At 41.9% G+C, this 15,004-nt stretch overlaps 1 protein-coding gene across 1 annotated transcript in view; it reads left to right on the top strand.

Annotated features, from left to right (window-relative positions):
* Nucleotides 1–15,004, top strand: part of igl (igloo) — a 45,197-nt gene that overhangs the window by 25,209 nt on the left and 4,984 nt on the right. The window lies entirely within an intron of this gene.

The following is a 15,004-nucleotide window of genomic DNA, read 5'->3' as shown; positions in this document are numbered from 1 at the left end:
ACTTATGCATTTTGTATTCACGGATGCCGCACCGGTTGCATAATCCAGTATAGCAACGTATAAGCTACTTGGCTACTCTTGTTCCTACCGATGTACTGCGGCGGTTCTGCCCGCTTCGCTTTTGTACACAGTAAAGTGCGGGAGAGTTAATTGCCAAGTTGCGTGCCTGTTAATGGAACATAGAATCCACTGGGTTTGACTAAAACCAAGCGATAAAAGAGAATAAACGCTGCCAAATGTTGCGTTTACAGACTGTATTGTGATTTGAAATGAAAAAAACTCTCTGGCTTTTAGTTTAACAGTTTCTACCAGTTTTCCACCGTTTACTTTTCATTTAATCTTCGTATCAAAATTGTCTCGTTTCGCGCTTGGCTCGCAATTTTGCGTTATTCTTTGTTATCTCTCGCCAGCAGCATTTAGCAAGCCGTAAACACGAATAATTGCTGATTCAGTGGTGGAATATCCACTGAAATATTCTCGCGCGATTACTCTGTCTGAAATAACTAAAACAAACGACGGCACGGCTCGCTTGATGGTTGGCTCGCCGGTCGCACGCGTTGCAATATTTTGCCCAGCATAAGTGGGCAAAATTGTGCGCGCGGCCGCCCGTAAACCTGGCAGCAGCCAAATTTCTGCCGCATATTAAATTTCATGCATTGCGTGGGAATTGCGGTCGGAGGAAAAGAGAGAGAGAGAGAGAGAGAGAGAGAGAGAGAGAGAGAGAGAGAGAAAGAGAGAAATGCACGCAATCCTTCCACTAAGCTGGCGAAAATTCGCATAGTTGATGCATGCGTGTCAAAGCCATAGTTTCCTACTCGACGATGACCGTTTTTGCCCCCGAGTCCGCTCGCGCGGAATGCAAAGTTGGGAAATCCGTACACGCGCAACTTCCCGCACAATAGACCTTGGAAAAACAGTGTGCGCAAATGTAAATGGCTTTGCCGGGTTTGTTTTTTGCGTAATTGAATTGGATTCGTTTGCGTCTGACGTGCTTTTGTGCAAACAACAAGCCCGCTTATCCGGCGATCCAAAAGTTTGTCTCTGGTGGCGGAATATCCCCATGCAAACTTAGCTTTTTATCTACAGCCAGCCCTAACGAGATTCGCCACGTTTTTAAAAGGGATCGATTGGGTAATTCGAGATTTGTTCGGCGCTTCATGCCGACCGCGGTGGATGCAATAAAACGAATCGGCTTTACCAGAGAAACAGTAAAACTCCCCCTCTGGTCCAAACTTTTGTTCTCGTGACGCTATAATATGCAAGCAAAAACAGAGCAGTTTCGCTAAAACTTGGTACCAGGCAACTTGCCTTTGTTTACCGCGCTTCATGATGACGAAATAGGCTCTCGAGGGAAATTTTAGTCCTGTTGATCTTCTGCCAAACCACATTAATATGCAAATTTATACGAAAATACGAAAAGCAGCACGAAATTCCGATTTTCCCCTGCATTAGAATTCTCTGATTTCGCGCGGCAACAATAATTGTTGGGTAACGATTTCACGAAGAAACTCCCCAGCTAACAAAGTTTGGCATGCACGCGAGAATTTGAGTACGTGTCACGACTATGAATTCCTGCAGGAATAGCAAATTGGAGTGCTGAGCGAGCTGCTGGAATATCGAGCTAGAAATTTAGCCTCGCACTTTGCGATAAATTGTTGCTCAAGACGGTGAGCCTTGTTTGTCTGCTGCCGGCGGAATTCGGGCGACACGTGCCAGGTTATCTACAAAAGGGGAAATACAATCAGCTCTCGGGAAATTACTTTTTGTCTCGAGACGGGGTATCCGTTCTCGCGTGCAAGCAAGACGGATGACACTTTGTTTTCTTGGAGCAATTTGCTGCTAAAAGATTTTTTTGTATCAAGCACAGGCTGAAACGTTTGCTGAGAAGCGTACACTTAATCTGAAATAAAATCCCCCTTGCTGCTACTGGATAGAAGCTCTCAAATAGCATCATTTATACGTAGTTGAATTTCCAAAGTGCGCTGCTCTTACGGTGACTGCTCATAGTTGGAAAAGTGCCATAAGGGCATGAAGATATGCGAAAACATTTTTCCTGTGCATCATCAATCTGCTTTATTCGTTTTACCATTTTACAAAAGCGAACTGCAAAAACTTTTACAACAACAACGTCTCGTCCCATGGGAGCAGAAAAACTATGATGCAGGCAACTGAATAAAATTTGCATTTTCCGCTCTCCATAACCACTGCAGTGTTTCTGTTGATTATTTTGCCTCGTGTTGAAATCATGGAGCAAAAACGATGAGAATATTAAAAATGGATCGCGCCGTAGTTGGTTAATAATTCAATTAGACTCGCGCAAACACGCGTAATCACATGATGGGTCTGCTTGCTTTTTGTTGACCGTCGTCCGACCGCAGGGTGGGTCACTGGACGGCAGCTGGTTCGCCGCTCGGATTGGTGCAAATTTTATTTCCCGAACACACAAACACACACCCTGGGATAAAAGGCTCGCGTGAGAGCGCAATTGGGAATACTCACAGTCAGCGCACAAAAAATAGCCATCAAAGCGGCACAATCGGCTCTCCCGCACTCGTCGCAGCCGCTTTGTTTGATTCACCACCAGAATCAATATGGAGAACGTCTAAACAAAAATGGATGGACGCGCGCGGTCGGCCGGTTCGACCGAATTTATATTTTTTCCTCTTGGCTCGCCAGTCTTCCTGCTCTCTGCGTCGTGACGTCACGCTCGTATTTGTGATTCCAATTGTGGCCCCGAATCGATGGCAGCAATTAAAAATTCAGTTTTTTGTGTGTTGGATTTGCGCCAACTGCCCGACTGGAAATGAGCCCCACCGCATAAATATTTATTTTGCGGTTTGGTGCCTCAGTAGTTGAAGGGTAAAGCAAGCTCCCGAGCGTCGAAAATATTTTATGCAATATTGATGGCTTCTGAAAACACTCTGTTATTAAGAAGTGCCCGCCGGACGCATATATAAGAAATAATTCTTCCGGGGGTGTGGTTGTTGTTACCACCACGAAGGAAGCTTCAATAATTCTGCCCAAAGCCCTGGAAGCAGAGCTGCTGCTGACGCGGAGGAATTAGATCGTATCACCCCATAAGCTTGTTAGTCCTCTTTCACTTGCTCAACACAGTGCGTTGGTCAGATAGGAAACAAATTTACGAATTGATTTTATTTTGTGCATTATGCGCAAATTTGAGCTCATCCTCAACTAGGAATTCTAAAGCTCTCTATACAAAACTATCACGGTCTGTCTACCTCTGAAATTTTCAAATTTAGTCAATGTTTGTGAACAAGCATTCAAACCCTGGTTAAACATTTTTCAACTCCTAAATTTAAACCGTTTGAAATATTCGAACTTATTTTTAATGATCGACTAACCACATCTGCTGCTTTGTCCCAAAATAGTTTTAGTTGGCAGGATGAATTACTATTTTGACTGCGGCTTTGCACAACAACTGTGCCGACAATGCATCTAACCCAGAAGACAACAGATGGTCCATTTGTGCAAGTCAGACCTTCATTAAATTCGAGCACTAAAACCATCCGACCGGACACCGCTGGTGGGCTCCCTATTTTACAAAATAGTTTGCTACTGGCCACGCAGCAGCCAAAAAATTTACCAAATTTCATCGCACCCGGAAAATGGAGTAGTTCCACCAGACCTGCTGCGTTATTATTATTTCATAGCGATGCTTGCAAATTTGTCGGCTGAAAATTTAATACAACGCAGCCGGGCGTACCGACGCTAAATTAAAATCGGGTGCGCTCCAAAATGTGCTGTCGACGCTACGCGTGCCTCCGTCGTTTTGCGTTCGACTTGATAGGAGGCTTGCCAAGTGCCGAATTCCGGGAGCACATGCTGCCATACACACTCGCCATACTGGCCCGCTGACTTTATGGTATTATAATGTACATAATACGGCAGTAAGGCGTCTGTTCTCGCGCGTGCATACTCTCAATCAGAAAGTTATAATTAAGCGCGGCCGGCGGAATGGATTCGTCACGAATACAAAACTTTGAACGCTTGTATGGCAAATGGGATTTGGCTATATCGCCGCCGGCGCAGAGGCTAATCATAAAATCCCTCAACAATTCCATACCCTCACTCCAGCTCGTGATTACACAGACCAGAAAAAATAATGAACCACTCCCGCTTTAAATTCATGAATGCAAATTTGATCAAAAAGTATTTAATTTTGGCAAAAAATGCCAAATTCATATCATCAATGTTTTAAAAATGCAGCTTTTTCAATATCTTTTTTCCATTTTATGGGGACTTATTTTTTATGTTTTTGTTGATCGATTCTAGATTATATTTTATTTTATGCCCTGATTAACTTTAAGAGAATTATACCTCTACGATGGAAATTAGAATAATGATGATGAACTAATGCCCTCCTTGAATCCAACACGTCAGAGACTTTCCTTTTTTAGGGAGTCGTATTTTGCGAGCAACATCCTTGGTTGCAAGGGAGAACAAAGCCCAGAAAGTTATAATCAACGTGCTTTAGAAATATGAACCCATGTTCCTCCGGCGGCTTTTACTCTATTATTTTTTTACAACTGCAATAATAAAAACACCCACCGTGGAGTATGATACGAGTTTGTGTTCGTGTAAAAAGCCGAGCGGAAAGACGTCATCCACAGCAGGAAATCTGCAGACGAGATGATGTAATAAAGTGATCCGCAAGTACGCCCGGGGAAAAGGGAAAAACGAACGACGCAATGATTTTCCTGCCACCAAATAAGCCGGTCGCCGCTCATTAAATGCAAGCCCATGCTCTCGATGGTTGATAAATGTTTCAGCGCTTCCATGATTTCATTTCGCAGCTTCTGCCTAGTGCAAATCGCGCCACATCAGCACACTCGCTAATCAGCAGCAATTATGCAGACTAATGCGCTCGATTTGCATCGACAGCAACAGCCAACTTCAATCTAGGCCAGCGAATAAATAATTTATTTGAAAATCGTTTGTGACAGTAACGAACGGACAGTTGACTTTCGAAATGTGCTGCAGTTTGCACGTCTCATTTCAGCTGTTGCGACGTAAAAAAACACGATGAATTATACGGGCAAAGTATGACATCGTGTGGAAAATCCTGTCATGTTTGATTTTTGCTGATCAAATTTAATTACATCATATTTCTGAAATTTTGAGCCAAATGCAGCATCTCTCGGGTTTCCGGCCGAAACATTGCGGCTAAAAATATGCATGTGCTCCTTTAATCTCTTTCAACCCCAGGCTTTTCGTTGGGTAATAAGGATCTTTAGTGCATTCCAACAGCGCCTAGAGAGAAGCATTTCAGCGGTGTGCTGCGACCGGAAGAGATTTGCCTTAGTAAGAAAGCAACTCGTATAAACAACCTTATTTCACTACACACGCAGATTTCAGTCGTGCAGTTGGGATGCTTGAACCCGGCCGAACTCCAGCTTCCCCGGTTGAGTTTCGCCTTTTCCGCGAGGCAAAATCTGGGAGTGAAAAGAGACTCCGAAAAGGGGATGTATCCGCGTGCAGATGTTCCTTACAGATTGTGAAAGTGGTTGCCAAACGCGCGCAGAGCAACACCGTCAAAGAAATTTTTGACGCAATCCTGAACCCCTAGAAGCGAAATTGCGACGCAAGAAGCCAATCAATTTGCGCGAAGGCGGCTTTAAAGAAGGGAACAGAGACAGTGATCAGAGCGCTGCATCAAGTATTAAGTCGCTTTTTCTCATTTCCACGTTGAAGAATGTCAGAGTGCATTGCATTAGTGTCGAGACTCGTGTACTCGGGAGCTTATTTGAAAAAGGTCGAAGAGTGAACACGAATCAATAAAGGTCTTCATGGGTAAAAAAGAAAAAGAGACTCGAGGAATTCACAAATCGATTTAATCATGGTTTCGAAGGATGAGAAATCCGAATTAAGGAATGATTCAGTCGGCTTCTATTCACTCCCGAATTTAATTAAAAATACAAAACTGATATGTTCGTTTCTCGATTTCCCACACAAAGGGCCGGAGCCGGCTGAATGCGAGCGCGCTTTGTGTGCGAGCACAATGCGCTTGGGCAAATTGAATTTTCCCTTCTTTTCCCTACCTTCAGAGGAGAGAACTCTGTCTCAGTCAGCATTACCATTTCGCCGCACGGCAGAGCATGCAAAATTGCCTAGGCTTTTTGCGGTCCGGCTCTGCTCCACGCCGGCATCAGATAAGTGATTTGCACCACCGCGAAAACGGCCCTCTAATCCCTTCTCACCCAATGACCGAATGCGCATGAAAAGCGTTGGGAATAAATGTCCATCGCGTTTTATGTAGGGAGGAAAGAGTATTATGAAAATTTAACTTTCAAGGGTTAAAGAGCAGGGCGTCCAGTAACGTCAAACTGAGTGAATTTTGGCCAGCGAATTGTGTTTAAATAATTGAAATTCTAGAGTTGAATCAAAGCCAGTTATTCACAAATGTCTGGTAATTAAGGGAACGGAAACCCTATCGCATTTCCTTCTTGCTAAATATATTTAGTCGTAAAGCTCTTGCAATGGCCAGAAATTTTCGCGTATCTTTTAAAAGCCTGCTTTTATACCTTTGTTCGGATACGCTCGCTTTGCATATATGCGTGTGTTGTGTATGTGAAGGATGAATTTTATAGCTGACGCTGCCTGCTCTCGTAAAATATCCGCTGGAATAAAGCCGGCTCTCGACGTGCACTGAAATAGAGCACTTTGCGCATTGTTACTACTTGATTATGCCCCAGACATGATCAAAGTGTTTCCGACGCAGAACGCGCTCTTTTTCGCGCCGTGTTTATTGATCTGACTTTGTGTGCTGTGCACCTAGCCGCTCAGTTCGCAAAGGCTTACGTTCAGGTGCACGTCTGACGGACCTGTACCGCGAAATATGCATGAATAATGCATTGAACGCCGATGAGATGTGAATTGCAAATTAATCAAGAGCGGTCTGACTGAGCAGAAAGTTGGACTGTCTACGCTCATTTGCTTGTAGGATGAGAGGAATTGCGCTGTAGAATTTTTTCCTGCCAGATTTTTATGAAGTAAAGCGAGAACGAAGTTGTTTGTTTTTTTGCTGTTGAATGGCCGATTCTTTCTTCAATCAGTAGGATTACTTTTGGAGCTGTGCCAAAGGCAGTAATATGAAATTGATACGGAGAGACTTTGATGCCAACTACGGGGGTTTTCGGTGTGGTCTGGTATTTCTCTGAAATAGACTTTAAATTAAAAGGGGAAAATGTTTCTTATTAATAATACTGCTTTCCATATTTTTATGTAGTTGATGGATCAACCTGTCAAACACTGTATAAATAAAGGCGTTTTAATTAAGGAAATTTTAAAAATTACTACAACCTTAAAGTTTCTTGCGTATTAAATCTTAATGAAACACACACTTAATTTTCTGCTTAAGGCAAAACTTGCGAGACAAGTTTAATAAGATAAAGAACCACACAAAACTTTGCGTGAGGAAAGATAAATAGAACAGAGAGGCTGCATCAAGAAGAAATTAGCGTTGAAAATAACAACCCCGCAGGAGGGATGCTTTTATAATTGATTCATCCTCCCTGCGAAGAGACACACTTTTGAAGCGAGCGCGTGTTGTATCAGGTGCACCGCGAGATGTAGAAATACTAGTTCATGCATAAAGTATTTATGCAAAGCGAGCCAGCCACTTTTCCTCGGGCCAGATGTGCTGTTTCCGCTCCTCCGAGTGCATTAGTCGCTTTTCCCTTGTGCGGCTGCTTTTGACAACATTGCGAGCGCCGCCGAGGAACACACATATGCACACACAATTCTGCCGTGCGTTGACACACCAGGTGGAATTGAATGCAGAGCCGACGCCGACTGGCACTGACAAAAAGATATTAATTTGTTGCCACGCAATCTGGAAAGCGACGGCCGCAAAGGATTTTGTGAGAGAACGCAAAACACTATGCCTCACTCTTCCATTCTATCACTCTAGTGGATTATTAAATTGCCATTGTGATTGATGGTTGTAATTTTATGCGTTGCATTTTCTACCCAAAGTGGTTTTCGCACGATAAGAATAAATTGGGCAGATGATTGGTCGATATTGTCGAGTTGTAAAAGCAGAAATCCGTCTCTCGTGATGGAGCTACGCGCGCAGAACGATTTCAAGTCATCTGCAGAGCAATTCATCCAATTTATTGTTCTTCGTGCTTGTTTCAAACTTTTGAATGATATTCGAAGGAAATAGCTGTCATTTAGATTTCATTGTTATGGAGTATCCATTTTCGTTTTGTCATCTTTCAAAATAAGTTCTTAGGTAACTGCTGTAGAGACACAAATTTAATACGTTTTTCAAACAAAGGGAACAGTCGTTTGCTACTAAGTAAGCAGAAAATATTCAAAGATATTTTATGTAAAACTCATTTGGTAAAAAGATACATAGTTAATATTGATCTCTTTTAAAATTTCATTTTAAACGACTATCGTTGATTTTTAAATATCTTTAATTATTTACGAACGACTTTGAATTTGCGTGATCGCATTCTGTCTCTAGAAATGGTCAATTAAATTCTTTGTTCATAATCAGAGGGATTTTTAATTAATCCTTCGCCTCAAGTTCAGATTTGTCTAAACCAATTGAGTACAAAATGAAGGATTTCTAACAATTGACGTGATTTGCAGTTGACCGAACTAGACCCAAATGCCATTAAACAAATTACCACAGTTCAGGCTGCGTTATTATTGATTTTTCAGGCGCTTGGAACTGCCGTCTCGACAAAGAAAGCCACCTTAATAAAGTCGAGAAAGCAGTGGCTCCCTTATAACTTCCTTCAGGTGTCTCGAGTCTTACGTTCCTTCCCGCTCCGCAGCGCCAGCAAGCATTCGCACACATGTTTTATTTATGCAGCCCGTCTAAACTGTGCGCCAAGCACTCTGCTCATTTTCGGGCTACGAGATGGCGAACACAATTTCGCGGGCAATCTGTCTTGAGTGTGCATACACACGGTGTACACACTCTGTAAAACAAGCTGGTGTGGGGCGGCGTAATTCAGGTCAAACGACGCGGTGGTCTGAAACACTATGGTGGCCACCACATAACGAGAGAACGAAGAGCGGCCCTCATGCGCCTCCATCATTTATGAAACCCGACTCACTGTGAGGCCGGCGGTGTTCTCGCTGCCTCAGTATTAAGGGCATTATGCGCCGCTACGGCGGCGGCGAATAATTAATGCCATTTTGCAAGGCCTCTTTTAGCACAGCGCCCTTTGAACCGAGCGAATATAATTTTTACCGCTGCGCCGGCCCGTTCGCCACGAGGGCCAACATTTGGCCGACTCATTTAACGTTTCAACTCGAGTTTCTGCTCGCATAGCTTGATCCTTACAACTCATGCTGGCCCGTGTCTTTAATTAGCCTCAAGTTAAAAGCGCATATCACTGACGGCTCAATACTATAGGCTCGCGTTTTACTCGTAAGCAGCCGACCAAAAGCTTTTTTCAGATGTCAGACTACTTTTAACCTTGCAAGTTTTTACCATTTGCTTTTTTCTTTGACTTTTTACTTTGGGATTAGCGAAATAGTTGTAGAAAACCCCTTGTGCTTAAAGCAAACCATTTAAATTATTTTTTTTCAATAATTTAGCGTATTTTGTTTTAAATGTTTGTGCAACTCTCTTTCCTTTGCTTACTTTTAACTGTAAAATCCCTAATTTTCTCGTGTATTGATCCGATAAAAGCAGAAAAATGTTTTAAATTTTATCAGTAAACAGACATCATTATACACGCATAATTATAGTGCTGCACGCCTTTTGCTTTTAATAAATTCGTATGTATGCTACGCCAGCTTGATTCAACAACAAATGTCATGGTAAAATGTTTTTGCAGAGACAGCTTCATTTTTATACAAACTTGTTAAATTTTATGAAGCATGAAACCTGGTGTCACAGTTCACAAAGCAACACCTGATGCTGGGTGTCATAAAAATCTCATATAATTCTGAATTGCTGACAACAAAGTTGACGCGAATTTCAGTTCGCTAATTAGAGGATAAGCTGCGGATGTCACTGCAAATTTCTTCTCCCTTTTCAACCACCATGCCAGAAAGCCACATCATTTTACAATTTCAAAGTGGATGTACGCAAACACGGCTCTGCCTCGAAATTATAAACATTTACGAACCCCGAGCTCTCCCTCGCATAAAATGGATGCTATTAAAAGGGAAGGGAAAAGTTTATGGGCAAGCGGCTGAATATAACAATTTTTCGTTGCCGAATCGCTCCAGGAAACAGAAAATAATAAAAATAAAAATGCTGCGTTCACCGCCTTCATCAGAGAGCTAAAAAATGCTTGGCAGGGTATCAAAAAATGGAATCAGCAGCGCTGCTCGCGCTGTCACGGAGAGGAAAGGGATGAATTGCCGCTGATGGTTCAACAAAATAGCTCGCTTGTTTACAAAATACGATAAATTACGCACAGGGGCTTTCACCATACCATAGATCGGCGGCAAACCGTTCTAGAGAACTAAATCACAAATGTGCGCATGTATGTTTAGAGCGTATGAATAACTCGATTCTTTGGCTGTCCCACTCACAATTAATGGTAGGCTCTAGTTGCTGGCTCCCTGCGTGCAATTGCTGAGATTAATGATGCCAAGTGAATGAAAATTGCGCTGCTAGAGAGCAGACGAATTCGCAAATTTTCACTCGACTCCGGCACAGAGAGTGACGAGAGAAGGCCATTATTTTGCAGCGAAATTTGATGCGTGTCGTGTGTCAAAACTCGCCGCAAGGTTGCAGTAATGTGACACATATGCGGGGTGCAGGCTGTCGTTTCGGAAAAAGCATTATTTTGTCAGCGCAGCGATGTCATTGTCAAGGCGGGCGAGATCGATACTGAGTGTGCCCTGGTGCGATGAGGTCAGCCGGCTTTTATTTTACTTCTGGCCTGCTCATCATTTCATCGTTGAGCACCTAGCCGCGGCGCTCCACAACGCATACGCCCCAATTGGCTATTCAATTTACGGCTGGTGCGGGAAAGAGCATCATTTTGGCTGAGACATCCAACCAGCATGCGCGAATGACCTGATCAGGAACTATAATAACCGCTTGCCAGTGCGGAATGTATTTTCGCAATCGATATACATCGCATCGCAGTTGAATAAAGGGGAAAACAACGAACCAGAAAAATATCTGTTTTCTGCCATAACTCGTGCGTTTTTGTTCTCATCATTGATTTCCTAATGGGGCCTTTACTTCTTCCCCTCTTTTAATTTCCCGCAAATTACAAAAGGTGGCTTGAAAGCATGCTCAAATATAAATGGCGTAGTGATATTTGCTATCGGAAATCAGTAAAACAGTACCAAAACTACTGTAGCTTGAAAGATTTCGAATCTTCTCAATTTAACGTAGCATTTCAAAATTAGGTTCTCGATTTCTGGATGAACGATGAAAACGATTGTGCCCTATTTTAAAAACACTTTCTGTTTGACACACGATGTTGAAGCAATTGAACTGTTCATATTGAAGCCCAGCCTCACAAATTGTGCAATGTTAAAGTTTTTGTGCTCTTGTTAGGTTAACCATTATGAGAAATTCATTATTTGAAATTTAATAGTTATCGTTGATCATAATTTTCTTTGATGGATTTTTATTGCGCAGAGGCATTCTGTAAACATAATTTCCTGCGCAAAAAAAAACAAGGTTGCGCCTGAAAGAGAATTCAACTGTTCGTTATATTTACATACGACACGTGCTTCCTACTCCAATTTTTCGTCTTTGCTAAATCAAACATGACGCATGGGAGTGAAGTCTTAATGGAGCACGGCATAAATCACCTCATGGCAAACAATCAACTTTTGCTTGATTATAGAAATGCGTGTTATACACATTCGGCTACCGCCGCGCCCATATGCGCCTGCATGCAAATGTCACTCGCAATACTTTTCGCACACACAAACCAGCACTTTTCGTTTATCTGCTTTTGACGCCTGAGCACGCGATAGGGCCATTACAATAATTACGTTTCTCCCGAACCTGACTCCATCTGTCTTAAAGGCCGTTTTAAAAAATTTTACGACGTTGAACGTGAGAATCAATCATAAGACCCTTTCTCCTTGGCTACCAGCCTGTCCTATATACAGTGTGCCCCGTATAGCTTTATCTTTCCTGGTACCAACGTTCTATCCATGCAAAGATGGGCTCTGGCACTTGATTATGTCTACTAATCTCCATCGTTGTCAGAATTTTAAACTTGTTCCTATAAAACTAGGTCAGTTACTATCATCAAGTCGTAAATAAATTTAGTTCTATAAGTGGAGCTACTTCTTTTGCTTTTCCACACTCAGAATTGATTTTCCTAGATCAGAGGAATTGTATGGAAATCATATTCATGAATTTTAGTAAGCAGCGAGGCAAATCGATTCCTTATAACGTGATGTAGAACTCGAAATAGAATAGAATTAGTTCATTTATGGCATATCAAAGCCAATAACATTTTGTATGTGATTTCGAAAAGAATCGATCGTTTTATCATTTCTTCAAAAATAAATAGAGTTCTCCTCTTTGAAACTCTACTTTTTAGGGAACGAAAAAATCCTCCCTATAATTGGCACTTAAAATAGATGCGGTATTGAACAATAAACAGATGCGAAAATTTTTGAATCGAATTTTAGTCATTGCTTTTAGGAAGCATTGATATTCTTATTTTCATTTGTTCTATCTCTTTTAATCATAAACTCATTTATTTCAATCATCGAGGTCGTCCAGTTGCACTTTGTTAATCAACTAAGAGGGCGATATCCATCTCAAAAGTTAATTAAAACTTTTCAAATTTACTCACCGTTAAAGTAGTTGAAATGAACAGTCAGCGAACATTCAAGTTGAACAAAAGTGAAATCGATGTCAGCAATTTTGCTACCGGTCGCCAGTCATTTCCTTTGCTATTCAGTAGAAATCGCAGTCCCCAGAGAGCGTTTTAATTGGGTGCTCGGCGCGGTGTACGTGCATTATTATGGCTGGCTCCATTCGCTCGGCCGTGACATTTGGCGGAGGATTATTGCTGCCGTGGGTGCACTTGTGCATGATTGCACCATTGTTTCATACTTAATGCTCAAGGGTTTCGTGCTTAAACGCTAATGAAATTTCTATGCAATGTTAGCATCATATCACAGGCTTATGAATTTTGGCTCCAACCATGCGGCGCATGATTCATTCCAGTCCATTAAATTATCGTGTCATTATTAATTCCTGCTAAAAGGTCATTCAAAAAAATCAATCAGACAAAAATTGTTAGGAATACACATGTAGAGAAATTTATGAAAGAAAAACTAACAAAATAACGAAATTTAAAGCAAGGAAAGACGAACAAAACTGTTCAAATGAGACTATTTAGATCTAAATGGAATTTTCAAGCGGGAAGAATTATTATTTGTGATTTACATTCTGGTGCATTGCGATGACTGCGATCCGATTTATTGGTTTCCGCAAGCTGTATATAGCCTTTCCTCGATTGTAGTTGTTTTACTATACGCATTTTTCTGTAGGATTTTAAATGCAATGGCAAAATCAAAAGTGACAACAACTACTGGATCCTTTTTCCCTGCTTCCACCTGGTTTAAGTGATAATTTAATCTAGATAATTACATTACCGGTGCTTCAGCTTTGTGGCATTAATGCGCTGGTGAGTGTGTGTTGTGGACCAAAGCGTGACAGCAGCAACCATTAGTCAAGCACACATTAGCAAATAATGCTGCTGGGTCCAAACACAGACAGTTCAAAGGCTGCGTCGCAAACAAATTGGCTTGCATAATTAGCCGGCAGTGAGCGTGCCGTTGCTCTGTCACGAAAATCCATAAAGCTGGTAGCAAATGGAGCTTGTGCAAACTTGATGGTTATTTTGAAAAGCAGGTGGCAACAATGGTTTTCCACTCGGTGTTGTTGTTGGCGGCGGCATGTTGAAAGCGCTCAATAAAACACAAAGACCTGACTGCAGGCGTGGGTTTATTAAAGAAGGAAGGCGAACGCCCAGAATGCGGCGGCGGAGTGTTTTACGGCGCAAACAAGCAATTACCATCCGCTGACAATGCGGAGAGCAGTCAGATGACATTTAATAGCTCACTAGGCATTTGATGTAATGACGAGAGCATATGCACACGCGACAGATCATGTGCCTTTGAAGCAGGAATTACGCTTCATGCCCGATCTTGTCGAAAGAGCCGCAAGCAGAGCAAATCAGAGGGTCCGATTGGCAGTTCGATGTATGGATATCGGTGCACCACTGTCGAGTAGATTTCCTGTGGTTGTCAGACCTAAATGAATAGCAACGTTCAGAGGGATATATTTCACGATAGTCTGCTGGTGTGATCTTTTAGGATATGGATAACTTAATTTATACAAAGTCTTAGCTATTCAAAATATTCTTACGATATATAGCTCCCTAGAATTTTTATCAAAACAAATTTGAGATGCGCGCACTTTCTTGGGGAATGCATTTTCAAGCAACACAAAATCTGTGATAAAAATACATTTTTGGAACATATACAGCACGCGTGAGAAAGAAATGAAAACATTATTAGATGTTTTTAATTGCCAGCACCAAAGCAGAGCTGATATACAAAAAAGGGTACTAAATATTGGCAAAATATTAATTCTCATAATTTTTGTTTATTCCCGCGCTAGCTGGGTATATTCCGAAAATTAATGGTTATTCCAGATTTCATAATTTCGCATCTTTTTTGTGTTGCTTGTGAGAATGCCTTCCCTAGCAAGTGAGAAAATCTGGACTTTTTATATTTTTCTTCAATATTTTAAATTGAATATTTTGAATTTTACGAGGAACCACCTGAGATAATTTTCTGGTAGCACTACTTCCAATCTCTCCGTGAGCTAAATCAGCACTGGCGTGCAAAGGCGGTGTCAGATGAAATAGCGCCTTTCCCGGCTGAAATTCTGGCAGGAAGCGGTATCGAAGAGGGTGCTCGAACAGACAGTAATTTGACTGGGTGGCCGTGCAGCAGAGCTGGATGTGTGTCAGGTGGGTGGTGAATATCCAGAGCAACGCAGGATAGCGTG

Source organism: Cloeon dipterum, chromosome 4 (assembly GCF_949628265.1).
Source record: "Cloeon dipterum chromosome 4, ieCloDipt1.1, whole genome shotgun sequence".
Lineage (NCBI taxonomy): Eukaryota > Metazoa > Arthropoda > Insecta > Ephemeroptera > Baetidae > Cloeon > Cloeon dipterum.
The sequence above is the reverse complement of the archived record's forward strand: the minus strand, read 5'-3'. Positions and strand labels throughout refer to the sequence as shown.